The sequence below is a fragment of the Camelus ferus genome, chromosome 10 (genome assembly GCF_009834535.1).
Source record: "Camelus ferus isolate YT-003-E chromosome 10, BCGSAC_Cfer_1.0, whole genome shotgun sequence".
Classification (NCBI taxonomy): Eukaryota; Metazoa; Chordata; class Mammalia; order Artiodactyla; family Camelidae; genus Camelus; species Camelus ferus.
In genome coordinates, this window is record NC_045705.1 from 41,985,975 (window position 1) to 42,013,736 (window position 27,762).

At 34.2% G+C, this 27,762-nt stretch overlaps 1 protein-coding gene across 17 annotated transcripts in view; it reads left to right on the plus strand.

The window, feature by feature from the left end:
- TMEM135 (transmembrane protein 135) overlaps positions 1-27,762 on the plus strand; it is a 271,951-nt gene that overhangs the window by 115,381 nt on the left and 128,808 nt on the right. The gene's annotated exons all lie outside the window — the stretch shown is intronic.

The following is a 27,762-nucleotide window of genomic DNA, read 5'->3' on the forward strand; positions in this document are numbered from 1 at the left end:
GTAAGCATGTGCAGAAAGCTGGCCTGACTCTGTGGGCCTGGGAGAAACCATAGACTTGAGCATTCAGCACAACCCTAGGGAAAACATGAAGGAAGTTGGCTCTGTAGGAGTGAGAGAAGGCATACACGCTTAAGAATTCTTCCATAAGAAGGAACAAAAAGACTAGAGCAGGCATACCCATAGAAGAGTTCTGTGAAAGCCTCAGAATTCCTAGCAGGGCTGAGAGAAGGTGTTTCTCTCCTGAAGCAAGTCAGTAAGGAATGGAGAAGGTGGCTGCTTTTTCAGTTGTGAAGTCAATAATATAAACTTTAAGGGGAGTGAAAAATCAAGGAAAAATGACACCACCAAAGGAACACAGTTTTCCAGTAACCAACCTGAAGAAATGAAGATTTGCAGCATGCCAGATAAAGATTTCAAAATAACTGTTTTAAGAGAGCTCAGTGAGCTAATAAGAAAACGTAGAAAGACAGTTCAGTGAAATCAGGAAAACCATATATGGTCAAAATGAGAGATGTAACAGAGAGGAATCATAAAAAAGAACCAAATTCTGGAGTTGAAGAGTCAGTGAATGAAATGAAAATTGCAGTAGAAATCGTTAGCATTGGACTGGATTAAGCAGAAGGAAGAATCTGTGAAGTAGGAGATAGGACCTTTTGAAATTATCAAGTTAGAGGAAACCAAAGAAAAATGAGTAAAAAAGAGTAAAGAAAATCACAAAGTGACAAATGGGATAATGTTAAAAGAAATAATCTATGTATTATTGAACTGTCAGAAGGAGAAAAGAAAAAGCAGAAAGCTTATTTAAAGAAAAAATGGCTGAGAACTTCCTCAATCTGGGGAGAGATTTAGGAATCCAAGTTCATGAAGCTAACAGGTCCCAAACAAATTTAACTTAAAGAGATCATCTCTGAGACACATGATAATAAAACTGTTGAAAATTAAAGATACAAAGAACATTTTAAAAACAAGAGAAAAAAATCCTACACGCGAAGAAAACCCCATAAGGCTATCAAAAATTTCTTAGCAGAAACCTGGCAAGCCAGGTGACAGGTGACAGTGGGATGATATATTTAAAGTGTTGGAGAAAAAAAAACCAAAAAAACCCCTACAAACTAAGAATACTTTACTTGGCACTTATCCTTCAGAAAGGAAGGCAAGATAAAGAATTTCCAAAGCAAACACAACTTGAGAGTTAATCACCACTAGACCTATCTTACATGAAATGCAGAAAGGAATTCTTCAAGCTGAGAAGAAAGACACTGATTAGTAACATGAAAACATAGGAAAATAAACAACCAAGTGGTAAAGCATAGGGAAAAAGCTCCTTGACATTGGTCCTCACAATGATTTTTTTGGATGTGACACCCAAAGCTAAAACAACAGAAGCAAAAATAAACAAGTGGGGCTACACTAAAGTAAAAAGCTTTTGTACAGCTACAGAAACAATAAAATCAAAAGGCAACTAAGCTATGGGAGAAAACATTTGCAAACGATCCATCTGATTATAAGGGGTTTATATCTAGAATATATAAGGAACTTATGCAACCCAATGGCAAAAGGAAAAAAAAAAGCTGATTAAAAATGGACAGAGGACTCGAGTGGACATTTTTCCGAGGAAGATATGCAAATGACCAGCAAGTACATGAAATGATGCTCAGCATCTCTAATCACCAGAGAAGTGCAAGTTCAAACCACAATTAGATATCACCTCATACCTTTTAGAATTGCCATTATCAAAAAAAGATCAGAGATAACAAATGTTCATGATGATGTGGAGAAAAGGGAACCCTTGTACACTGTTGGTGAGGATGAAAATTGGTACTGTAGCTATGAAAAACAGTATGAATATTCCTCAGAGAATTAAAGGTAGAATTGCTCTGTGATCTAGCAATTGCAATTTGGGGTATATAGCTGAAGGAAAGGAAATCACTGTCTTAAAAGAGATAACCTGCATTCCCATGTTCATTGCAGAATTATTGACAATAACAGGACATTTAAAGAACCTATTTGTCTCTTAGTGAATGAATGGATAAAAAAATGTGATATGTGTATATGTATATGTATGTATGTGTATATATTATTCAGCCATAAAAGAGAAGGAAAAATGCCATTTGGAACAACTAGGTTGGATATTGAGGGCATTACGCTAAGTGAAATAAGTGAGATAGAGAAAGGAATTCTGTTTGATCTCACTTACATGTAGAATTTGAAAAAACAAACATTATAGAAAGAGAATAGAATGGTAGTTGCCGTGGGCTGGAGCTGTGAGGGGATGAGGAGATGATGGTCAATGGATACAAACTTCCAGTTCTAAGATAAATAAGTTCTGAGGATTTAATAGATAGCAATGTGACTATAGTTAACAATACTGCATTATATACTTTTAAAGTTGCTGAGATAGTAGATATTAAGTGTTCTCTTTTAAAGGTAATTATGTTAGATGATAGCAGTATTAATTGACCTTATTGCAATCATTTTGCAAGATATATCTGTATGAAATTATCACATCACATTGTATGCCTTAAACTTACACAAGTTTCAAGTGTATCTCAATTATGTGTCAATAAAACTGGACAAAATAACTATATAAGCATATTATACAGATTTATGGTGATAACCCAGCTGAATGACTAAAATCATAAATAGATAAATTGTGGTTTGCCAGTTGAACTCAGAGTTGAAATATTCACTTTCATTTTATATCATCTGACTTTGTTTTTTCATTATTATTATTATTATTATTATTATTATTATTATTATTATTTTATTCAGGGGCAGTTATGAGTTGGGAGTTCTCATTATCAAGATCACTATTGTTAGGATGTATAGAATAGCCAGAATTAGTATAACAAAATACTTACAAATCCCTACTCAAACCAGTCTTTTAGGTTAACATTGTCATTGTCCTTGTCAGTCTCTAGATGATGTCCTATGTTGCAGACATTTGACAGTTCAGTGCAAGTTCAAAACAAATGATTGCAAAATGAAATTGCAGGTCTTGTAAAAGATAAAGCATATCATGAAGGCCCCTAAAAATTAATATTTACAAAAAATTAAATCACTGAGAAATGTGGACCTAGCAGTTAAAAGCTGAAGAAACTTTTTGAAATTTAGCTTTATTTTTCAAGTTAAACCATTTCCTCACTATTTACTTTAAAATTTTAGTCTTTATTATAATTTGACCAAATTTCTTTTTGTGGTGTTTTTTTTTTTTTTTTGGTTTTAATTATTCTTAAATAATGTGAGCCTTCTAAAGTTCTTAAATTTTTTTTTATTTAACTGAGGAATAAAAGTGCTTAGAATATAGCTTAGGAGCCCAAGTACAGAAAATAAAATCAACATTTTTCTGTCAGTCAGTATATTAGACTTAGTCCACAGGGTTGAGATTGCTTTGTGAAGTTTCCTGAATGAAGTTCATTTTATTGGTAGTAAAGTAGGGCTTTCTCTAAGCTACTGGTTGAGCTGTATATGTTGGACTCATAGACTACAATATAACACAAGCTATTCTTGTATGTGTTACAAATTACTGTGACCAAGAAGGGCAAAAGAGACACATACTTGTGCTGATTGCAAACTGAGGGACATACCTGTATGTTAACTATACAGATAAGTCAACCAAAGATGCAGTACTTGTAATGGCGTGTTACTTTTACAACAGGACTTTGATAAACTAGTTGGGTGTGCAAATAGCTAGAAAAATTGAAGCCTAGAATAGACCACTTGTCATATTCCAGTATATTCACACATAATCATCTTTGAACTCAAACAGAAGCTGCATCTACGAAGACGTTTGGAGGATTGTTGAGTGTTGAGCTTGATAAGAGAAGCCCTGGAAGTTAATTTGTCAAAAACAAGGACTGATTAAATTCTTAATGATATAATTTATATTGTAATTTTAAAAATATATGAAAGAAGAGGGGAGGGTATAGCTTGGTGGTAGAGTGCGTGCTTAGCATGCACGAGGTCCTGGGTTCAATCCTTTAGTACCTCCATTAAATAAATAAACCTAATCACCCCCAAAATAAATGTAATGATTTAATTAATTAATTAGAAAACAGATGTGGAATTTGGAGAAAAAGTATTAAAGAAAATTTGTTTATTTTTAAGAAAACTTTGTAAGCCAGATCTTAAAGAATATTTCTATATTGTCCATTATTCTTTTAAAAAATTCATTAATAATGCTCAAGGCCTGTGATATTTTATTAATACCTTCTTAGTTATTTATTAATACATTAATTTGCCTAAATTCTAGGCCATTTTAGCTTGTAGATTTTGTTCTCTACATTGGAAATGTCTTTAGTAACCTTATTCTTTAAAGATTTCTGTCTCTGTATTTCAAGATGAACGTTTTTTAAGGTAAAGTGATTTTATTCATCTTGAGAGCTGTGGTTTATCCCTACCCTATCTCATGCCAGTCTCTCTTTTTTTTAGTAAACACTTTTAAAGTCACCTTCACTTTTATTCTTATGACACTATATTTACATTGAGTTTACTACCTGTGAGGTCTGTAAATTGTGTAAGCTTAGCTGGTATTGACTTTTCTATCAGTTTTTTACATCTAGCTGATATTAGGTAGGTAGTTGAATTTAGAAATATTTACTCTTAAATAGAATATTCATGATTCAGCTTTCTTTGGGAGTACTGATTATAAGAGAAGTTTTCTTAGAACTTCAAGATTTTCCTTTCTAAAGCAAAAGGAAATTTTATGCACAGCAACTTTAGTTTAATGTCACAAGTAATAATGAAAAAGAGCAAAGCCTGTAATACTTGAACTAATTATTGGGCTGGTCATTTTTGAATCTCAATCTAGGAAGATCTTTGGGAACCCTGTAGCATAATCTTACAATTCACTAACCATTAAATTGATTTATGTAGAATTTGACTTATTTATATATCAGCAAAATAAGTAAAATTAAAATATCAATCTATTGTTTACTTTTCATTTTTGTAAGAATACAGATTAAAGGTAATTTTACTTTAGCAAATCTGAAGATTAAAAATAGATCTATAAAATTACTTGTTTTTTTCTCTTGAAAAGTTAATTAAGATTCATTCTGTTTTAAAATTAATCAATTAAGATTCATATTGTCTATAATTTTCATCTCCCACCAATTACATATATTTGAGTATATGGTAGTAGCTGTTAATTGGTGTACTACAGCTTTGTGTATTGACATAGTTTGCAATGTAAAATTCCACATTTTCTACATCTAGAATTGCCAGAATTCATCTGGATAATTGTGAGCCTTTATAAACATACTTTTATTATGCTTAAAGTCAGAAAACAGTGACATTGGAAGCCTGTGCTTTTCTAACATATGGCTTCAATTTGCATTTTAATCAGAATATGGAAGTCATTACTCTGACATCTGAAACTGAGGTAGTAATAAAAAATTATCACTAACAGGACAGCAGACACAATTTATTTTGTGTTTATTACTGGGTGGCCTTCTTGAAACTTTCCTGAACTTAATTGATTCCAGATATTAGAAAATTACAATTAAATTATGACATTTATTTTGGATATATTTAAGTTGAACTATCTTAATAGGATTGGTATAAATTATGATAATATCTATTAAGATTTATATCATGTTCAAACACAACATATATATGTATATATATATGTATATATAAATATATGGAGAAAGGATCATTTGAATATGTGTATGGCTTAATTATTGTTAACATCCCTGAAATGGGAATGTTGGTGAAAAAATTAGATTTTATTCTAAATATTTTGAGTCTTATGGTAGGGATATTTTATTGCTATAATAATTTATGACAGGAGATGAAATTTCACTATACATTTTATTTAAAATATGCAATCATAATTGTTTAAAGACCTGTTCAATAAATTATTAAAACAAGGTAACTTGTAATGAAAAAAATGCCTTAATATACACTGTTATGAATTAGAAGTTTTTTGTTATCTTATGTTTCCAAAATAATTTTAATTTATATAATCAGCAAATACATTTTGATTTCTCATGTGCACCATACATTGAGCTAAGTGTCAGGGGAAACAATAATGAATAAAACATGGTTTTTGTCCTTGAGAAACTCAAGGTTTAATAAAGTGTAAGTACTAGCAAATAGAAACATTACAGTATGATATGTTGCATATTATCTTAGTAGTGTGGAGGAAAGGACCATTTGCTGGGAAATAAAAGGAAAAGTTTTACTGAGGAGACTGCATTTGAAGGATGAGTAAAGAGTTTTCCAGATAGGTAAACAAGGTAAAGGTAGTTCTCAGCAGAGAGGGAGCATTACGTGCAAAAAATGTGGAGTCCTGAGTCCTGGCATATTTAGTCATCCTTGTCAATTTATTCATCCTTTTTTTAACTTATATTTATTGTACCAGTTATTGTGTGGCATGCTCAGTATATCATAGTGAACCTGACAGACATGCTTCTATCGTAAAATTCAGTTTAGTGTGGAGGAATAAACAAGTAATGAAAATCATAATGGGTGTTACAAAAAGGGAAGCCTAGGGTGTTATAGGTGTATGTAACTAAGTTAAATATAGGAGAAGCTTCTGGAATATTGAGGAGTGGTATGAAATGGGACTGGATGGGGGCTGGGTCTTATTGTGAACAGCATTATATACTGAATGTAGGAATTTAAATAGTATCTTATTAAAAAATTAACTACAGAAGTTCCATAGTATGATCAAACTTTGTATTTTAGGGCAATCATTCTGAAAGTACTCTTAAGGATGGAATTATAGTAAAGATAGATTTATAACATGGCCATTTGGGAGATTTTTGTAATGTTTAGTCAATAAAAAGTTTTAATTGCTTAGCAGTGGCATTTAGACTGCAAAGAGAAGTCTAGGATGTATTAATCTATGTCTGATTTTTTTAAATCACTTTCTCGGTTCTATTTGACACTGTTTTCGGGAGACCTCTATTAGTTGTTTTCTGCCTATCTGAAGTGGTACATAATAAAGCAAATAGTAGTCTTATTCCACATCCTTCCACTGTGCCCAGCTTCTTCATAACAATTACTAATGTCATCTAACTTATTTCACACAGTAAGACATGTGAGACTATTCTTTTTTTAAGTTTATATGTTTATTTATATTTATTTAATTTAAAAAGTTGAGGTATAGGTGATTTACAATATTAGTTTCAAGTGTACAATTTTTATAGCTTATACTGATTTAAAGTTATTATGAAATACTATATTCCTGTGCTGTACATCATACCCTTATAACTTATTTACTCTGTACATGGTGATTTAACTCCTAACCTCTACCCTTGCCTTGCCCCTCCCCTCTTTCCTCTACCCACTGGTAACCACTAGTTTGTTCTCTGTGAATGTATTTCTATTTTGATATATTCTTTCATTTGTTTTATTTTTTAGATTCTACATATAAGTGAGAACATACAGTATTTGTTTTTCTCTGTCTATGTCAGACTGTTCTTGACTAGCACCTTTGTATTTTGCTAGTCTTTTTCCAAATCCTGATTTATTTTAAAACTTGACACCATTTTTCTCATGATAAAAATCCCCTGGTCTTATGTTTGTTTGTTCCTTTAGGTTAATGTCTGTAGCTACTGCTTGGTCCTGCCTTACTGGTAGAGATTGGTTTTAGAGCTCTACCATTCATATCTTAGGCATTAATGCTCAAGGCCAGGGGTAGTCAGACTCTATATAGAGCCAGATAGTAACTGTTTCCAGCTTTGAGGGCCATGTGGTCTCTTTGGTAACTGTTCAGCTTTGCCCTTGTAGGGCAAAAGCAGCCATAGAAAATATGTAAACAACTGGGTGTGGCTGTGCACAGTAAAACTTCATTTATGAACAGTGAAATTTGAATTTTATACCGTTTTCTCATGTTGGGAAATGCTATTCTTCTGATTAAAAAGAGCACCTCTTTGTATTAGTTTCCTGGGGCTACCAAAACAAATGACTGTAAACTGGGTGGCTTAAGATCACAGGAATGTATTTTCACACAGTCCTGAAGTCTGGAAACCTGAAATTAAGGTGTCAGCAGAGCCATGCTCCCTCTGAAGTCTCTAGGGAAGAGTCTTTCCTTACCTCTTCTGGCTTCAGGTGGCTCCTGGTGGTCCTTGACGTTCCTTGGCTTTTAGCTGCAGTGTTTCAATCTCTGCTTCCATTGTCTCATGGCCTTCTTAGGCCAATAAATACCGTTATTGGACTTAGAGCTCACCCTCCCCAATATGACTTCACCTTGGTTACATCTGCAAAGGCCCTGTCTCAAAATAAAGTCACATCTACAGGTACCAGGGTTATGATTTCAACATATTTTGGGGGAGAGGGGTGGACGATATTCAACATGCAGCTTTATTTAAAAATACGAAACCCATTCTTAGCTTGTGGGCCATACACAACAAATAGTAGGGTGGATTTGGCCCATGGCTGTATTTGCTAACCCCTGTCCTAACCAGAGTATGTTTTTCATTTATTCTCTGATTAAACATCTTATTCTTATTGAAAAACATGGTGAGAATTAACATTGAGCCCTTACTATCTTCCAGACATTTGGCTGAGTGTTTTGACATCTTTTATCTTGTTTCATCTTCAAACAACCCTGTGAAGCAGATGGCATGATTGTCATCAGTAGCTTAGGAAGCAGACAGAGAACATTAAATCACTTGTTGAAGTTCACATCACATAGGGAGCAAATAGTAGGTCTAGAATTTGAATCTGTATCTGAAAGTGAGTGACACTAATGTTTTTCTCTTCCTGCTTTATCACTATAGTTTTTATGTGTGTAGTAACTGCACATTACTTGCAATAGAGCCATAATCCTTAATCTGTGTTTTAGCTATTCATTAGGATGATTGCATATTTCAAGTATTTCACAGTTGCTTCGGTTTTATATAACAGAAACCAATTTGGCTAATTTAAGAGAAAAATAGGGATTAACGGAAGGACATTGAGATGGCTCACAGAATTGAAGGTAGTACTAAATAATCAAGTCTCAGGAAAGACTGGAACTAGGGCAGCTGTGGGGAACTCAGCGGTAGCCCCCCTTTTAAATAGGATGCTATTGTTTAAGTGGCTTGACTCCAACATCTCCATCCCATCCCCTTCCCCCTTGCCTTTACCCTAATCTGATAGGCCTACTTTGAGTGTAGGATATCTGATCCCAGGTCAAATGGCTATAGAAGTGTTAGGGAAAAGCAAAGGAGGAGGCATAGCCCAAATGTGACCTCTGGAGATTCTTCATGAATTAAATAGCATCCTGAAATTTGTCAAGGACATCTGTTATAATTTACACATTTATGGGGTTTCTTTGTGGTAGAAAGGGTCAAATGGAATCATCCCCATTTAATACTCGGTATGTGTCATTGTTATTTCCTGGTCTTGTACCTAAGACAGTGGCAAATCTGAACTCAGAAGTCTTTCCTCTAGAGTAGGTTACATTCTACTCTGTTCTCCCATGGCCCTTAGTTTAGATTCTGTAGTAAAGCAGTGTCCCTTCCTTGCCCACCTTCTCCCCTCCTCCCTTCTTTTCTCCCCCCCTCCTCCCTTCTTTTCTCCCTTTCTTCCTTCTCTCCACTTCCACTTCTCTTCTCTGGCATTACACTCGTAAGCTCTTCCAGGGAAGAGATTTTATTTCAGTCATATCTGTATTCTAATGAGCCAGATCTTGAGAAGATCTTGTGAAAGAGTGTTTAGGGAGAGTGAACAGTGAGTAAATTAAACCCTTAGATGGAGCAAGCTTGGTACATTTGCTTTGCAGCCAAGAAGACTGTTATGGGTGGACAGAATGGCATAAAATGAGGTTGGAAAAATAGGCAAAAGACAGTTCATCTTTAGGACATTGTCGCCATAGTAAGGAGTTTAGGTTTTATTTTGTATTTAATAGAAAACCATTGGAGACTTTTAAACAAAGAGTGATATAATATGATTTGCCTTTTCAACAGTTACTCTAGCTGATTAGGCAAGGTATAATTATAGGGGAGATGAGCAGCAGTATTGGAAGCCATGGGGCCAATTCTCAGGCTGTTGTAGATTACAGGCACTCCAGAAAATTTAAATTTTGGTTAGCCTGTAAAATTTATCCTAATTTGTATAATTCTTTTAGCAAAGCAGAACTTGTAATCAGCGCACGGAATATACCTTCTGTCTCAGTGCCACCCCTACTTCTCTTGTATCACTTGTTTTTGGCAATTGTAGGAAGAAACAATATTGTATTAAGATCTGCTATGAGGCATGCTCCAGTAAATTTTTACTTGTACTAGTGAAAATAATATAATTATCCTTTTACTGACATAACTTGCCCTGAATTACATCCTGATATACTTTTTTGAGTGGGAAACAAAGGGTTGAGTTACAGCTAGCATGACGTTAATTACTCATAATCTTGGGAATGCCCATGGGATTGTCAAGTCAAACACTTTAGTTGTCATTATGCAAAAGAGGTTAAAACCACTTTCCAAATGAAAGGTAACCATTTTGTTTATTTATTAATCATTTTATTTTTATTAAAGTTAGAAATTATCTTAATTAGACCATATATGAAGGTGATTTGTTAAAGTGCTGTGCAATTATAGAGTGTTTCAATTTACAGTATAAATATAAATCTATGAATTGCTTTGAAAAATAATTATAATTCACAACTTTATCAGTAGGCTCTTGACAGCCTTTGTGGCTGCCTCTGTAGAAGTCTGGACTATTGTGCCTTTGTACATAAATGTATACTTTTACATATATGGTAGTATAAAAATTTTTAATCTTAATTTTATTTCACTTTCATTAAATATTTTATTTAACGGTTGATAATTATTCATTCTTTCATTAAAAATGACAGTTTAAATGATCATAATTAAAACAATTACATTATTTAACTTTCTTACAGAAAATTTAGTATACTGTATTCTTGTGCTTTTTTTTTGAGAAGGGAATTTAGTCCTTGCTAACAGTATGTAGATGTAGAAGTGCTATGGGTTTTTTTCCTCATATGGCACAGTATTTGTTTATATAAACACTTGTGGGAGAAAGGGACTTACTGATTGTACCATTATGAATCTGATGTTTTTAAAAAGGCATATTTTCCATTTTTGGTGTTAAAAATTGCTAGTAAAATAAAGTCCCTATGAAGTATATGCATATTTGAAATATGCATATTTGGAACTAGAAAGGAAGCATTACATTTAAAGAAGGCTGGTTTTGATTATTAAGTAGGCATGTATACTGTATGTGTTTATAAAATTTATGTATGGATTCTGAATTCTTATTAGGGAACTTTATGATGGAAATAAAAGGCAACAGCAGCGGCAAACGAGTACAGGAAATGGTGAGAAATTGTGGATTTAGTGGGAATGATTAAGAATTGGAATCTATTACATTCTTTTTAAAAACACATATACAAGTGTAGATTAAAAAAAAGGCTAAGTTCATTTACAATATATTTATTAACAGCCTGAGCCTGGTAGACAGCAACATTGATTGAGCAATTTTGGATTTTTTCCAACTCCTGTTTACTTTGTTAAAACCATAACAAGGTCTGGTTCCTTTCCACTTAAATAAGACAGTGAATTCAATAGTGAGGTACTGGAACATTTATAGGTTGTTAAATATTTGTTTGGTGTCTGAGGATAATGTTTAGCATTGTGTTCAATTAGGGTGAACCTAGCCAGTTGAAGGGCCAGATTCTTAATGTCGTACTTCAATTAATACAAAACATTAAGGGTTCCATTCATCCCAGGTTACTTGCTCCGTGGGTGCCAGCCACACAGTCTCCATGAGCAGGCTTTTCTGGGGACTAATCAAGACTCAGAGCCGCCAGGTTTTGTGCCACTAGCATGTCAGTATCTGAAACGTAACTTTTTCTTTTTATGAGCTTCTCTGTTTTTATCCCTAGTCCTCTCTCTCATTTTGAGTTATGTGTGGAATAGAACTTGTATGATTGTACTCTAGTGTGGTTAGAAATGAGAGCAATTTGGTAGAACACACTGGAAAGTTATAACTATAAATAAACACACTCAGACAAAGTTTATGCCAGTTTAGAACATTGGTCTTCAGTAGATTGAAATTCCTAGTCAATTAAAGACTGGTAATTTTGGGGCCAGGTATCAGTAAAATAATGAAATTTGGCAAAATTTTTGTTTAGTACTCTCCTACCTTCCTTTTCAGGATCTGTGTTCCTATTTCTGTTTTTCTTCAGGTGCCTATCCTTGTCAGCTAATTTTTTCAGTAAGTTTCCTGTGTCCAGAGAGATTTGCAGCTCAATGCAAATATTTGTTAATGAATGAAAAATCCTGAATGTCCAACAAAACTGAATAATGCAAATGTGGTTTCAGGCACAGTGAGAGGAAATGAAGATCTGTTTTGGAGGTGAGAGGGACTTTCAACATCTCTTAAATCCAAATAGGCAAATAAGTAAGTTCTCTGACTCTGCTCACACTGTGTGTAGAGTCTCACTTTGGCTGTTGTGTCTAGTCCCAGTTATTCTCTTGAGTTGGTTAAGAAGATGGCAGGGAAATTGCTGTAGATAGTTACAGAATCTAGTAAAATCCTTGGCTTTTCACCTTTTATAATTTCCTGTTAAGAATATTAGAGCTGGAAACAAAACCATAGCCCCTCTACACTTTGACAACACCGTTCCTCCTAGTCTTAATTGTGCATGTACATGTACACGCATGTTAGATGTATGATTGCACGTGCACATATATGTGTGTACATATTTCCTTCAAACCTTATACTCCTCTGATGCTAGATTTTTGCTCCAGCTGTTTCAACTTAATACTCCTTTTTTTTTTCCTTGTAGGTTTCCATTACTTGTAATAACAGAATATTTAGCACAGCAAATGTCTATGGTTTTGCTACTAGGAGAAAGCTAAGGAAATGCTTTTGATTACTGAGTTCCTACCACATGTATGGTACCATTATGTAGGTAGTCAATACATATTTATTGACTAAATTAATACTTTCATTTTGAAGTTTCATTAGATACTTACAGGACACTTAATGAACTTTCTTTTGTTAACTTTGAGAGAAATATTACTAAAAATAATGAGAACTGTTATCTGTTGCTGGTAAGAATGAAAATTAATACAACCACTTTAAAAGACAGTTTGGTACTTTTTAGTGAAGTGGAACAAACACACAGCCTACAACTCATTAATCCATTCTTAACTATGTACTAGAGAAATTTTTTTCTCTTGTGTAGCAGGAGAAACCAACAAAAATGTTTTGAGCAGTGTATTCATAGTTATAAAAACTCAGTTCAACTCAGGGATCCACAAGCAGTTAAGTCTATCAGCAAATTGTATTGTATTCGTGTACTGGAATACTGTATGGCATGGGAGCTTCAAGTTGGGTCTAAAACTTCAATGAATTATTTCTTCCAAATGCCCATGCAGTTTCCTATTTGGAAATTAAGCAGCTTTAACTTTATTTTTCTTAAGAGTTATGGCTTGACTCTGAGTATCTGGGTATCTTTCATATCATCTCACTTTCTGAGTTTATAATTTATAATCTCTACTTTCTTTTAAAAAAAACTTATTTGTGGTATAGCTATAGATGAAAGGAACAGCAAGGTTTGTATTACCAGCACGGTTTACTTTTTGTTATACGTGTTCCTTATTCTTTTTGTCACAAATAATATAAAACTTTATATTTTTTCTTTGGGGAAAAAATAAGCCCCAAATTAATAAAATATAAATATTTAGGAAACTAGTTGATAATTTGCCGGACATCTAGAGCTCAGAATATTTCAAGAGTGATAAATAAATGCAGAGTTCCACTTCAATGTAAAGATTTCATTTTAACAAATTTGGAGGCAAGTTCTTCATTGGGTCTATAGATTTGTTTGGATGTAAGTAGCTGGTTACACACCTGCAAGAGACTTAGAGTATAAATACTTTAATTTTTTCTTAATATTTTACTTATTTAAAAAAGTTAATTTCAAGGAGTTTTAAGAGTAGCAGTTTCAGGATTCAGTGATGTCATGAAGAGCTTGGGCTATTTAAATCCTTCCAAAACACCATTTTGGTTTGTTAGCCTTTTGCTTTCGCACTTGTCTATAAATTCCACGATAATGATGATGGTGGTAAAGAACATACAGTTTCTATTTGGTTTTTTCTGGGAAGACCTGGATGAACAGACTGGACAGTAGGATGTAACTCTTTGAAAATAATGTTCTACTGATATATTGGAAATCATATGAGTGAAATTCTGACATCATGGAAGGGGAATGGCCTTCCGTATTTTCATTCCCTCCTTCTGTGCTTGTTCCTCCTTTCCTTACTGTCCTTTTCAGCGGCTGGTAGAGACTGGACTGCGTATCTGGCTATTACAGTCATTGTTAATGACTCTTATTAGTACTCTAGTACAGAATGAGTAGTGGTTAGATGTTTTAAGTGAGTTTAAATTCACATTGTCATCTACGTTCACTCACTTTTTTGGTATTTATTAAATTAATTTGGTCATAAAAAAGGTGCTATTTCTAATTTAGTTTTGTTAGTTTTTACTTTTATTTTTTACCTTGGTATATGACTTCCCATTTACTTTTTAGTTTGAACATATATACTTTTTAAAACTAGACTGAATTTTCAGATCAGTTTTAGGTTTACAGAAGACTTGAACAGAGAGTACAGATAGTTCCCATATGCTCCCTTATTATTAACAACTCCCATTAGTGTGGCACGTTTGTTACTGTTGATGAACCTGTACTGATACGTTACATTACTATTAACTGAAACCCATAGCTTACGTCAGGGGTGTGCTCTTTGTGTTGTATAGTTCTGTGGATTTTGACAAATGTGTAATGTCATATATCCATGATGATAGTATCATGTAGAATAGTTTCACTGCCCTAAAAATCCCGTGTATTACCTATTCATCAGTCCCTCGCAACCACTGACCTTTTTTTTTTATTTTACTATCTTTATACTTTTGTCTTTCCTAGAATGAAAAAGTTGTTGTTTATTAGTTTTTTTTTTAGCTATTAGAATGTCATCTGGAAAAATAAAGAAAATTTTACTTTTTTCTTTGTCATCTGGATGCCTCATTTCTTTCCCTTGCAGTGGCTAGGACTTCCACTATAGTGTTGAATAGAAATCAAGCTGACCTCTTGCCTTGTTCCTGATTTTAGGGGCGAATATATTTCAATCTTTTCATTCTTAAATATGTTACATACATATTTTTTGTAGATACCCCTTTTCCATTTGAGATAGTTCCCTTCTATTCCTAGTTTTTATCAAAATTTTTATTATCAGGAATAGACTTTTGATTATGTCAGAAGTTTTTTCCATATCTCTAGAGATGATCATGTGGTTTTCTCTTTTAGTTTAGTATGGTGGATTACATCGCTTGATATTTGAATGTTAACTTAACCTTGCATTCTAGACAAAAATCCACTTGGTGTAGTATTCTTTTTATGTATTGGATTCAGTGTGCTCACATTTGGTTAAGCATATTTGTATCTGTGTTCATGGGGGATATGGGTCTGTAATTTTCTTGTAATGTCTTTGTCTGGTTTTTGTTGTTTGGGTAACACCGCCCTCTTAGAATGAATTAAGAAGCATTCCCTCCTTTTCAAATTTCTGGAAGAGTTTGTGTAGAACTGGAATTACTGCTTCTTTAAATGTTTGTAAGAATTCACCAGTGAAGCCGCCTGGACCAGTAATTTCCTTTGTGGGAAGATACTTTGCTATTTCAGTTTCTCTTGTGGACGGAGGGCTGTTGAGGCTGTATTTCTTCTTGTGTGAGCTTTGGTCGCTTGTGCCTTTCAAGCAATTTGTCCATTTCATTTCAAGTTGTCTAATTAGCATAAAATTGTTCTTATAGTCTCTGATTACTTCTGAAGACTCTGTAGTGATATTACCTCATTCCTGATAATGGTCATTTGTGCCTTCTCTCTCTTTTCTCCAGACAGTAGTCTGTCTTGGGGAATGTTTTGTATGGATCCGAAAAGGATGTTTATTCTACTTTGGTTTAGTGCAGTTCTGTATAAATATCAGTGAGGTTAAGCTGATTGATTGCATTCTTCCAGGCTCCCATCTCGACTGATTTTCTCTCTCCTTTTCCAATCAGTTATTGTAGAGGGGCATTGAAGGCTCTGACTGTAGTTGTGGATTTGTCTTATTTGTCCATGTAGTTGTATCAATTTTGACTCATGTTTTGAGTATCTGTTTTTAGATTCATAAACATTTAATTTTATTATGTCATCCTGATGAATTGACCCCTTTATTATTATGAAATTGCCTTCTTTATCTCTGGTATTATATGTCTGTATCTTAAAAAATCACAGGCAAGAGGAATGGGATTAACATTACTGGTTTAGTTAAGCCAGTAGCCTTGTGAAAGAAGGTAGATGATCTAAACAAAGTCAGCATTTTGTTAGAATAGAGGAAGGGAACTGAAGGAAGCGGGAGGAATGTTGGGTAGTCATCTAACAATTATTATATGTGCTAATCCTGCCTATTTAAAAATACTTTATATGCTAATTAAATGAAAGGTCAAATTTAGATGTAATTCTTTATTCCCACTCTCGAATTTGAAGTTAGACTCTCAATTATTAAATTTGAGATTATCACCATTTAATGGTTGAGAAAATGCTGAAAGAGTGACTCACCTCTGTTTTTTTCTTATTTTGAAAGAGAATTGAAGTCTAACTCTAAATCTCAGCATTTGTGGGTTTATTCTTATTTGTTGTTATCCTTTCTTAATTTGTTTTGACGCTAAGTCTGATAACATTGTGGAGGGGGAAACCATGCTTTTTGTAAGTTTTATTATGTTCTAAGAGGAAAAGCAGAACATAACATAGTCTGTTATTTCATCATGTCACGTTGGATAGAACATGACAGAATATATATTTACAAAAGTACACTCTTCTTTAGAGCCAGATGACTGCTATCAATTTGGAAACTAACCATCTGCTTATTGTTTAAATTTCTGGATAACTTAAACCAACCTGCATCTATAAACAGAGGTAACATTCTTTATAGCCTTAAAACCATTGCTAAGGTCCATTGTCTCCATATGTAATTCATATTTCCTGTGTACTGAATGAAAACAGATTATGACTTTTGTGTCTGAAAGGATCGAGTTGATTTCATTAACATGAAAGTCTCATGAGTTATACTTTCAGCAATGAAATTGTTAAAATATAGTTTGGGGCATATTCGTTCACACCTTGGTAAAGCACATATCCCAAAACTATCAGTAAATAAGGGCTTACTGGACATAGTCCAAATAACAACTTACTCATTAGCTCTTGATTCTTGGATTTGTTCAGCAATTATTAAGTGTTTCTCAGGTGTTAGGTGCTTGGGGTATATTGATGAGTGAAATATAACCTACTGTGTAGTGAGAATTTTAGATGAATAAGTAATTGCTATAATAAGTATCATACTCTAATAAATATTACAGTATAATATTATAATAAGTATTACTTATAGCAAGTATTATAGATTGTTGAGAGGAAAGAAAGATTCAGAGATGACTCAAGTTTCTGCTTGGGCAAACAGTGGATGGAAACACAGGTGCAAGAACATTCACCTGCAGGTAAAGGTGAGATTGGTAATGCTTGTTTGCCAGTTGTTCAGTTTCTATATGTAGTACTTATTTTCCTGAATTATCAAGCTAAGTGTATAATAGGGCAGTGGTTCTTAAATGGTGGTAATGTAGAATTTTGTATAGAATGCAGAGTTTTAATAACAATTCACTCTTCTAGGATCCCTAAGTCTTCCTATGAGTGTGACATACAGATTATATCTTTCCTAGATTCATCTCTTGCATTTATTGTTGGCTTTAGTATTATTGCTAATTTTCTTCTGCCTGTGTCCCCAGTTTGTATGAATTTAAGATGAAATCTATTTCTAAAGCAGGTAAATATTCTTCCTTATAAGATTTGTCATTAGGGTAGTACCCAGGTTCTTCTTAATAGTTGGTGGTGATTGAGTTACCAATTAGTTGGGAACTGCCTTGGGGAGAGGGACAGGTGTGCATTCTTTTTTTAAAAAATAGCTTTATATTTAATGAATATCATCTGTTTTAAGTATACAGTTTGATGAGTTTTGACAGATGTTTATAGTCATTTGACTACAACCATAATCAAACACTCTTCCCTAAAAAAGTGCCTCTGCCTCCTTTGCAGTCAGGTCTCCCCACCTCCCCCCATGTCTCTCAGGTCCCAAGCAATCACTAATCTACTCTCTGTCACTGTAATTTTGGCTTTTCTGTAATTCATACAAATGGACGTATGTTTTCATTTCTCTTGGGCAGATACCTAGGGATAAAATTGCTGGGTCTTATTATGGTAAGTGTATGTTTAACTTCATAGGAAGCTGCCCAACTGTTCTCCAAAGTGACTGTACCATTTTGTCTTTCCATCAGCAACAGATGAGAGTTCTAGTAGCTCCATATTCCCACTATCGCTTGCTGTTGTCATTCTTTTTAGTATTTTAGCCCTTCTTGTGCATGTATAGTGGTATCTCATTATGGTTTTAGTTTGCCTTTCCCTAGAGGTTAATGATGTTGAACATCTTTTTGTTGACTTTTTGCCCATTCATGTATATATGTGTGTTGTGTGTTTGTTAGTGTATATGTACATACAAGGTATATACACATATATGCATGCATACATATATATGAATATACCATATGTATGTGTGTATGTACCTTTTTTTTTGGATGAAGTGTGTTGAAATATTTTGCTCATTTTAATTTTTTTGGTTATATGTCTTATTTTTGAGTTATAAGAGTTGTTTATATACTCTGAATGCAAATGCTTTGTCAGATATATATTTGCAGATATTTTCTGTGAGTGTGGCTTGCTTTTTCATTTTCTCAGTTTAGTCTTTCAAAGAGCAAAAGGCTTTTAATTTTGATGAAGCACATTTTTATCAATGTATAGTTATCTGATGCTAGGTAACAAACCACACAAAATTTAGTGGCTAACAATAACAGCAGTATTTACTTTGCATGAATCTGCAGTCTGGGAAGGGCTCAGCCAAAATAGCCCGTTACTGCCCTACTTAACATTGGCTGGTGCAACTAGAAAGCTAAAGGCTGGAATCATCTGAAGACTCACTGGCATGAATGGCACCTTGGCTTGGAGTTCTTGAATAGCTGTGTGTTGAAATAGCTGAGGCATCTCTATTTTTACAAATCTTCTAGCATGGTGGCTCCAAGGTAGTGGGGAGGTGGTTCCCACGGTGGCTCAGGGCTCCAAAGGTACATGTCTGGACAAAGTGAAAACACCAGGCAGAAGCCATTTTGCCCATCATGATTTAACCTTGAAAATGAGCATCACTTTGCCTCATTATGTTTAAGGTACAGTTTCATAGGTAGTTTCAAAGGGCAAGGAACATATGACATGGGGGAAAGTCAATGTCGCATTATAAGAAGTACATGTGGGATAGTACTTATTACTATGCCCATCTTTGGACAACAGCTGCCGTAATGAATTTTTTTCTTTAATGTTTTGTTCTTTTTTTCCCTTTGGATGTCATCTTTGCCTAAATCAAATTATAAAGTGTTTCTTTCCAGTGCTATTTTTTTTTTTTTTTGGCAGATGTTTTATGGTTTGAATGCCAGCATTTAAGTTTATATTCCATTTTGAATTAATTTGTGTGTTTGGAGTGAGGAGTTGGTTGAAGTTCATATATTTCCATTTGGAAATTCAATTTTTAAAGCTCCGTTGGTTGAAAAGACTACTCTCCCCATATACCTTAGTAATTTTGTAGAAAATCAATTGAACGTACAGTGTGGGTCTATATCTAGGATTGTTTCTCTTTAACCTGTAGGAATTTCTTTAGCATTTCCTTTAGAGCAGTTCTGCTGTTAACAGATTCCTAGTTTCCTTTACATGAGAATGTCTTTATTTTCCCTTCATTTCTGAAGGGTATTTTTGCTATATATAGAATTCTGGGTTTATAATTCAAAACCTTTAGAGATATTTTCTCTTCTTGCTTCCATGGTTTCTGATAGCAAATCCATAATCATTTTGATAGTTGGTCTACTATATAATATGTATGGGCTTTTTTTTTGTTGGGGGAGGCTACTTTCATGATCCTTTCTTTACATTTGGATTTCAGCGTTTTGTTTATGATCCGTCTGGGTATGGTTTTCTTTGCACATATCTTACTGGGGGTTCATGGAGCTTCTTAAATCTGTAAATGTATGTCTTTCACCAAATTTGAGAAGTTTTTAGTTATTATTTCTTCAAGTATTTTCTCTATATGAACCTGTTTTTCCTCTCTTTCTGGATCTCTAATAATATGAATGCTAGATCTTCTGTATGCAAGTCTGTGGGGCTCTGCTCATTTTTTGTTTGCAATCTTTTTGCTCTTTGTTCTGTAGAATGGATAATTTCTATTGATTTATCATCAAGTTCACTGATTTTTTTTCCTCTTTCATCTTCATTCTGCTGTTAAGCCCCCAGTCACTGAATTTTTAATTTCAGATACTGTATTTTTCAGTTCTAAAAGTTCTACAGTTTTTTAGTTTCTGTTTCTTTGTCAAGAACTTCTCTTTCCAGCCATTGCATGTATGTTTAATCTTACCTCATGGACTATAGTTATAATAGCTCCTTCACAGGCCTCATCTGGTAATTTCAACATCTGATTGTCTTTCCTTTGAGAAGTGGTCATGATTTTTTTGTTCTGTGCAGGTTGAGTAATTTTGGATTGATCCTGGACATTTTGAATATCATGTTGTGAGACTCTGGGTTCTGCTAAATCCTTGGGAGAGTGTTGATCTTGTAAACATTTATTATTTTTTATTTATCTTTTTTTTTTCTTTAGGAGTAGGCAGTCACTTGTTCGATTTGGACTGAAAATTCTTTCTCGTCTTCAGTGGGCAGTGGTTCTAATGTCAGTTGCCTTTCCTGCGCTGCTTTGTGTCTCTCCTGTCTATGTGCCCCTCATGGGCTATTCTAGGAGTTGGGTGTCAGTTTTAGTTGTAGTTTTACTCAAAGCCTTTGCTTTGCTACTTGGGTCTGTTCTGTGCATTTGCTGATGAGGGTGAGCTCTGTACTTGTGCTAGTTCAAACACAGATTTAGCTAGGGGATTTCCTTTTCTAGCTCATCCTTTCTAGGATTGCCCATTTATTCTCTTCTTCATGGGGCCTCCTTTTCCTGGTCCTCTGGCCAGGAAGATGGGGTTTCTCTCAGAGTTGTAGCTTCCCACACTGCTATTTAACTGCACACACTCATCAGGTTCTGCCTTTGGGACAAAGTGAGTAGAGAAAAGAGAGTGAAAAAAATATATATAATGAGGATTCTTCCTTTCTTCTTCGGACTCCAGAGGTTCCCTTTCCATATGCCTTCTGCAAAAACAAACAAACAAACAAACAAAAAAAAAACAATTTATTTTTCAGTTTTAACTTCCTTCAGTGGTGCTGCTTCATTTTATAGCTAGGGCCTGTCCTTGGGGCAGAGTCAAGAGAAAGAAGACACCTTCCAAGGCCTTGGGTTAATTCCCTACACATTCTGTTCCCTCTGTTTTACTTGAGCCCCTCTTCCCCTGTTTTCTGGCTAGAAGGATAGAGCTTCTCTCAGAGGTTTTGCTCTCTGTGCTGTAGCTGCTGCAGGGCTTGGGCCCTGAAGTTATGAGTCGCAGTTAGTGAGCTGGAAAGGGTTGGGCTGTAGGCAGCTGTCTGGAGGAAAGAGAGAATGGTTTGGGGACCTCACAAAGGTCTTGGCTGCTATGCTAATGAAGTTGTGTATTTATTTTGAAGTCGTAGTATTAGGTTTGTATCATGCAGCGCTTCTTTAGTGCGAAGCATAGAGCTAATGCTCAGTTTTTCTATTTTTATTTTGTGTTTTGATCATCATAAAGAAGGAAAGCAGCTGGTGCATAAAACCCTCAGTATTTGAATCTTTTTTCTTCTATGGCCAGGCTAAACAGCTGGGGATTGACTTTTGCGTATGATTTCTGAAGACTTTTGCTAAATTAATCTTCTTGAAAAAATGTAAGTTTTCTTTTTTTCTGGTTGTCTTGTCAAGAATTTTAGCATAAATACATAGCCCTATGGCATAATGTGCTCATTGTGGTTGACTGTTTTACTGAGTACATTTTTATTACCATCTGATGTAATTTTAATTCCAATCTGATGACCACTTTTTAAGGTAGAATTGGAATTCTGCATTTCCTTTGAGATATCAATAGTAATAAAATGATCGTTTATTGAACACTCACAGTTTTCCTTGAGTTAAGTATCACTGTTATCCTTGTTTTCTTAATGATGAACTTGAACTCAAAGATACAAGTTGCTTGTCTGGATCACATATTTTGCAAATGGCAAAGCTAGAATTTGAACTCAACATTGTTTCTAAAACCTGCTTTCTTAATCTTTGTGCTGTATTGTTACATTTTGCACAAGGTGCTGGAACACGTAAGTAAGAGGTAATCCATGCCCTCCAGGACCACAGTGTTTAGTTGGTAAACCAGAACAGTAAAGACATAGGCAGAGAACAGTGAAGTTCTCTGACTTAACTGTTTTAAGCTGTGACTCTTTGATAACAGACTTTTGTTTTTCACTTTCACAGCTTTGATTAAAGCTTATTCATTTGGGAGTTTTCATTAGTTCATTCCTTATTTTTACATTTAAAAAGTCAAAATTAGTATTTCTGGAACATCTTTTCATCTCAAGAAGTGCTATTCTAAACTAGACCTGGGATTTAGTATTTTACGTTTATCTAGCTCTTTACAGAGCTTTCCACATACGTTAACACCTCCATTGACCATCACAAGAAGCCAGGTTGATATTAGCTGTCACCTTTTCACAGAGGAGGTCAGAGCTTAGAGAGTTTAAATGACCTGCCTAAGGTTGCCCAGAAAGTAAATAGTGGAAGTAAGATAACTAGAATTCTGGTTGCTTGACTAATAGAAAATAAATATCTGCTAAATACAGCTTTTATATTTATATTTATAAACTGCATGTGAAATTAACCTACTGAAGTCTTTCTGTAATATATGATGCTTTAAAGTTATCATCATACCGCTTTTCAAGGTAAAATTATTAAATATATGTTTCTTACTAATTTTACTTATTTTGTGTTGATTTAAAGAATTAAAAACCATTAGACTGTAAAGACATGAGTCTCTATTGCATTTTGATTATTTCTATTTTGGGAGTCACTCAGTGTAGTACTGCTTGTGTTATAACAGTTTACATTGTTCCAAAATTCCATTTTAAATGTTTGATCTTTCAATGTAACAAAAATTGTTACTTTATTTTTTCACTCTTTATTTTTATTGTTACCAAATAGTATATGTGTGTAGTAGAACACTAGAAAATAAAGAAAAACACCCAGTGATTATCAGTGTTATCAGCTCATGGTTTAGCCTTCTGGATCTTTTTAAATTTGCACACATACATATACAAACAAAAAGATTCAGTCCAGAACTTTGCATTTCTTACATCTAGATTTCATGTCTCCTAAGTCACTTTTATCTAACACTCTTCTTAAAAGCAGTCTCTCTTGATAACCTATTTTTAACTAAGGAACTACAGATGTTTTTTTTCCCCCTGCCACTGACAGATGTTTAATGAATGTTTTAGTGTTGGTCATTTTAGTTGTTATCAAAACTCAAGGAGAGGGAAAGTTCAGTGAAGAATTTGCTAGTGGTAAATTTACAAGTGCTGAGAATTAGCCCTGTGTCTCATTGTTCTGGACACTTGTTAGTTGTTGTTTGGGTACAAGTAAATTTAAAAGCAGTTTCTTTAGTAGAGGTCAAAAGAATGTTGTACACTCCAGTGCTTTCCTATAGAATCAAAGGAAGTTAAGCTGAATTGACAGAGTGCTGTTAGAATGAGACATCCTTAAAAATGTTGGTGGGACGAGCTCATGAAATAAATCAATTTAGTTGGAAACAAAAGATTGAATTTGGTTTTCTTCTTGTACTGGAGAAAGCGCAGAAGAATTAGATCTTCAAACTGCCTCAGGTTTTGAGACACAAAAAAGTAAGGAGTTTGATAACGGTTTAGAGGAGAGGTTGTGTATTTTTATCCCAAGTGCTTGCTGTCTCTGCCTTTCCCCTTTTGTTCCTCAAACATACACAGTAACTAACCTGACCTAGACGAGGACTGTTCATCACACCACTAGATTAAATAAGGTTTAAAAAGAAACAGGAAGATGTAGTTTAATATACACATCATTAAGAATAGAGAAAAAAAAGTATATTATTGGTGAGAAATTTATTTCCTTTAATAAAAATTTCTGTAAATAGTTTTTCAGCATCAAGTTTTATATGTTTTAGTAAAATTCTGTCATAACAAAGTCATTCATTTATAATCAGTTTTTCATCTGAGTATAGGAATAACCCTTCTTCCTCCCCATGAGTGGCCTATTTTAAGTCTGTATGAGTTATGGATAGAATTAGATTCATATTTTGCTGCAATCACAAATTTAGCAGTGTTTGTCTTAAAAGTTTTTTTTTTTTTTTTTTTGTAACTCAGCATGTAAGTATCGATCGCCAGCCCCACTCCTTTCTTTTCTAATCCTGTCTCCTAATACAGAGGGGAAAGGAGAGTGGGAGGAGGGAGAGAGAGGGAAGGAAAGCTCTTTCCTATATCTGCACCTTCTCCCTTTAACGTAGCTGGCACATTGCTCTGTGTGATCTTAACCATGTCTTCAACAGGAATTCCCTTCAGTCAGTATCCATTTTCTTTCCTGTGTCTACAGCGTATTCTACTTAGCCATTAAAAACTTTTCTAAATCTTTTTATCCTCAAAATACCCTGTTGTCAGTTTTCTCCCAACTCTGCTCTTTCTAGCAACCACTCAGTCTCATTCCTTACTTGTATTGTCAAACGTTTTGAAAGAGTTGATTTACACTGTTTGACTTTATGTCCTCTTATTCAGTCCTCAACTATGTTCTTATATGCCCCACTCTATTAAAATTGTGAAGTATTTGACCTTTTTTTAAAGTCACCGTAACTATTTTTATTACATTACAACACTTAGGAGCTGTACAGTTCATGACAAAAATATTACAAATTTCAGATCACTTCACAGCACATACTCCTGTAAACATTTAAAAGTTAATTTTAATTAAAAGAGTGGTCACTTTTAACTTTAATGTTTGATATGACCAACATTTCCTAGGTCAGCACATCCAAGCGATGGAAAACAACTGGATCACACTGCACGTGTCCCACGAAAAAAAGCACAGTGTACAAAATGTGTGTGTTTCAGTTTATCCTATGCAAAAATAGTTAAAATACATTCCAGGTAAACATGTTACATTAAGAAATAGGGGGGAGGGTATAGCTCAGTGGTAGAGCAAATGTCTAGCTTGCATGAGGTCCTGGGTTCCATCCCCAGTACCTCCATTAAATAAACAAACAAATAAACCTAATTACCTTCTCCCAAAACAAACAAAAAAAGAAATAGTAGTAGTAAGAAATTGGTACTCAGAGGAAAAATGCAAAAGTATTTTCAACATGAAAACACAGGACAGTGGAATTGGAAACTTTTGGATAAAACATTACATAACCCATTTAAGCTTGGTAGGGAAGGGGACCTTCTGTAATTGACATTTCTGCAGGTAATAACTTTGTTTTTCCGAAATTCATCTGAAATTGCCTATTATCATCCCAAACAGGCACTTAAAACTACTAAACTAAAACCAAATATTATTAGTCTAGTTATGACTGTTCTATAAGAACTGATGTGACTATATCTTCAGAAAGAAACTTCATTTTCTGAAGGAATTTACAGCTGTCAGTTGTATGCTGTTTAGTTTCTCAGTGCAGATCTCACACTACCCAGTATTAACACTGAAGTATTAAATATAAATTCAGCTTTGAAGTAACTAATGGGTTGTTAAAAATCATTAATACATAGTCATCAAAAAATTATTTCTTTTTAACAAATGGAAATGACAGTTTGTGTTGCCTACACAAAAAAATCTAAATTGTATATATTGTTTATAAAAACATGGTTAGAAGGAAAAAAATCATTGGAATATAAATGAAATGAACTCGTGCAAACTGTAACTTAACATGCCTCACAGTTCCTATATATTTTAGGACAAAATTGTGCAGTGGTGGCAAAGATTTTGATAACCCACAAAAGTTGGGTTCTAATTTCCTATGCAGTGTGACTCAGTTAAAATAGAGCGTAGAATTCCTAATTGGGAATATTTGACCTCTTTGCAAAATTGTATAGTAGTGATGACTAATTCCTTTAAAAGTTTTAAAAAAAAGCTTTGATCAAGTATTTACATGTGGTTTAAGCAAATAGTGTGCTGCAAACTAATAGAAAAAGAGTAGTACTCTTTACCTGTTCTTCTGCCTGATTACCACAGCCCAGAGGCAACCACTTGTAATCCTTCCTTTACTTCTTCTGCTATGTACTTCCTTACAATGAAATTAACATGTTTGCACTGCCCTCTGTTACACTGATCTTGTACACACACATCAGTTTCCTTACAGTTCCCTCCAGTTTGCCGTCCCTGCTGCACTTTGGATTTCTTTAGATACGCATTCAGTTTTTACATTTAAACCTTTCTCTCTCTCTCTCTCTCTTTGTTAATTCTTAAAATTTTGATTAGTAGAGCATGCTTTGAATTATATTTTCAATTAATAAAAGTTGGAAATGCATTTCTTCCCTACCAGGTTGAAAGATAAAAACACGTATTGCACAGATGACCTTGCATCCTCTTTTCTCAACCATACTCTCATGCAGTCTTTTTCTTTTAGCCTCATTGGCCATCTTACCTGTCTTTGAACATACCAAACGTGATCCTACCTACTGGCCTTTGTGCTTAATGCGCCTCTGACTGGAACACCCCTGTTATAGACTGAATACTTGTGTTCCCCCGAATTCATGTTGAAACCCTCTCCCCCCAGTGTTATGGTATTAGGAGGTGAGATGTCTGGGAGGTAATTAGGATTAGATAAGGAACTCTTGTGAATGGGCTTAGCTCACTTGTAAGAGTACAAAAAGAGCTTGCTTCTCCTTGTTCTCTGCCGTGTGCGGAAACAGCAAGACCAGACACCAATCATGAAGTGTCCCTTATGTTTTCCTCTTAGAGTCTTATAGTTTTAGCTCTTACAATTAGTCTTCGATTCCTTTTAAGTTAATTTCTGTATATGACATAAGGGTCCAACTTCATTCTTTGGCATGTCGATGTCCAGTTTTCCCAGCATCCATTGAGTGGTCTTGGTCCCCGTATTGAATATCATTAGAACATATATGCAAGGGTTTATTTTGGGCTCTCTGTTCTGTTTCATTGGCCTATATGTCTGTCTTTATGATATATCTTTATGATTATTGTCGCTTTAAAGTAAGTTTTGAAATCAGAAAACATGAGTCCTCCAACTTTGTTCCTCTTTTTCAAAATTATTTTGGCTATTTGGGGTCCTTTGGTTTCCATATGAATTTTAAGATGGATTTGTGTATTTCTGTGAAGAAGTCATTAGGATGTTCCGCTTTCACTCTGGATCATTTTGGGTAGTACTGACCTCTTAACAATATTAAGTCTTCCAGTTTGTGAATACAGGATGTCTTTCCATTTATTTGCGTTTTTAGATCTTAGCAGTGTTTTGTAGTTTTCAATGAGCAAGTCTTTTGCTTCTGTAGTTAAATTTACTCCTATGTCTTTAATTTTTTTGGATGCTGTTGTGAACAGAATTCTTAGTTTTCTGTTAGGATTGTTCATTGTTAGTGTAAAGAAAGCATTAAGTATTTTCATGTGTTATTTAATATGTGATTTCACTGAATTACTTCATCTTCTGTGAGTATTTCAGTAAGAGGTGATTTGAATTGAACTCACATGGAAACTAAAAATTAGAATAAATGATAGTCTCTGAATTGAATCTAAGTAC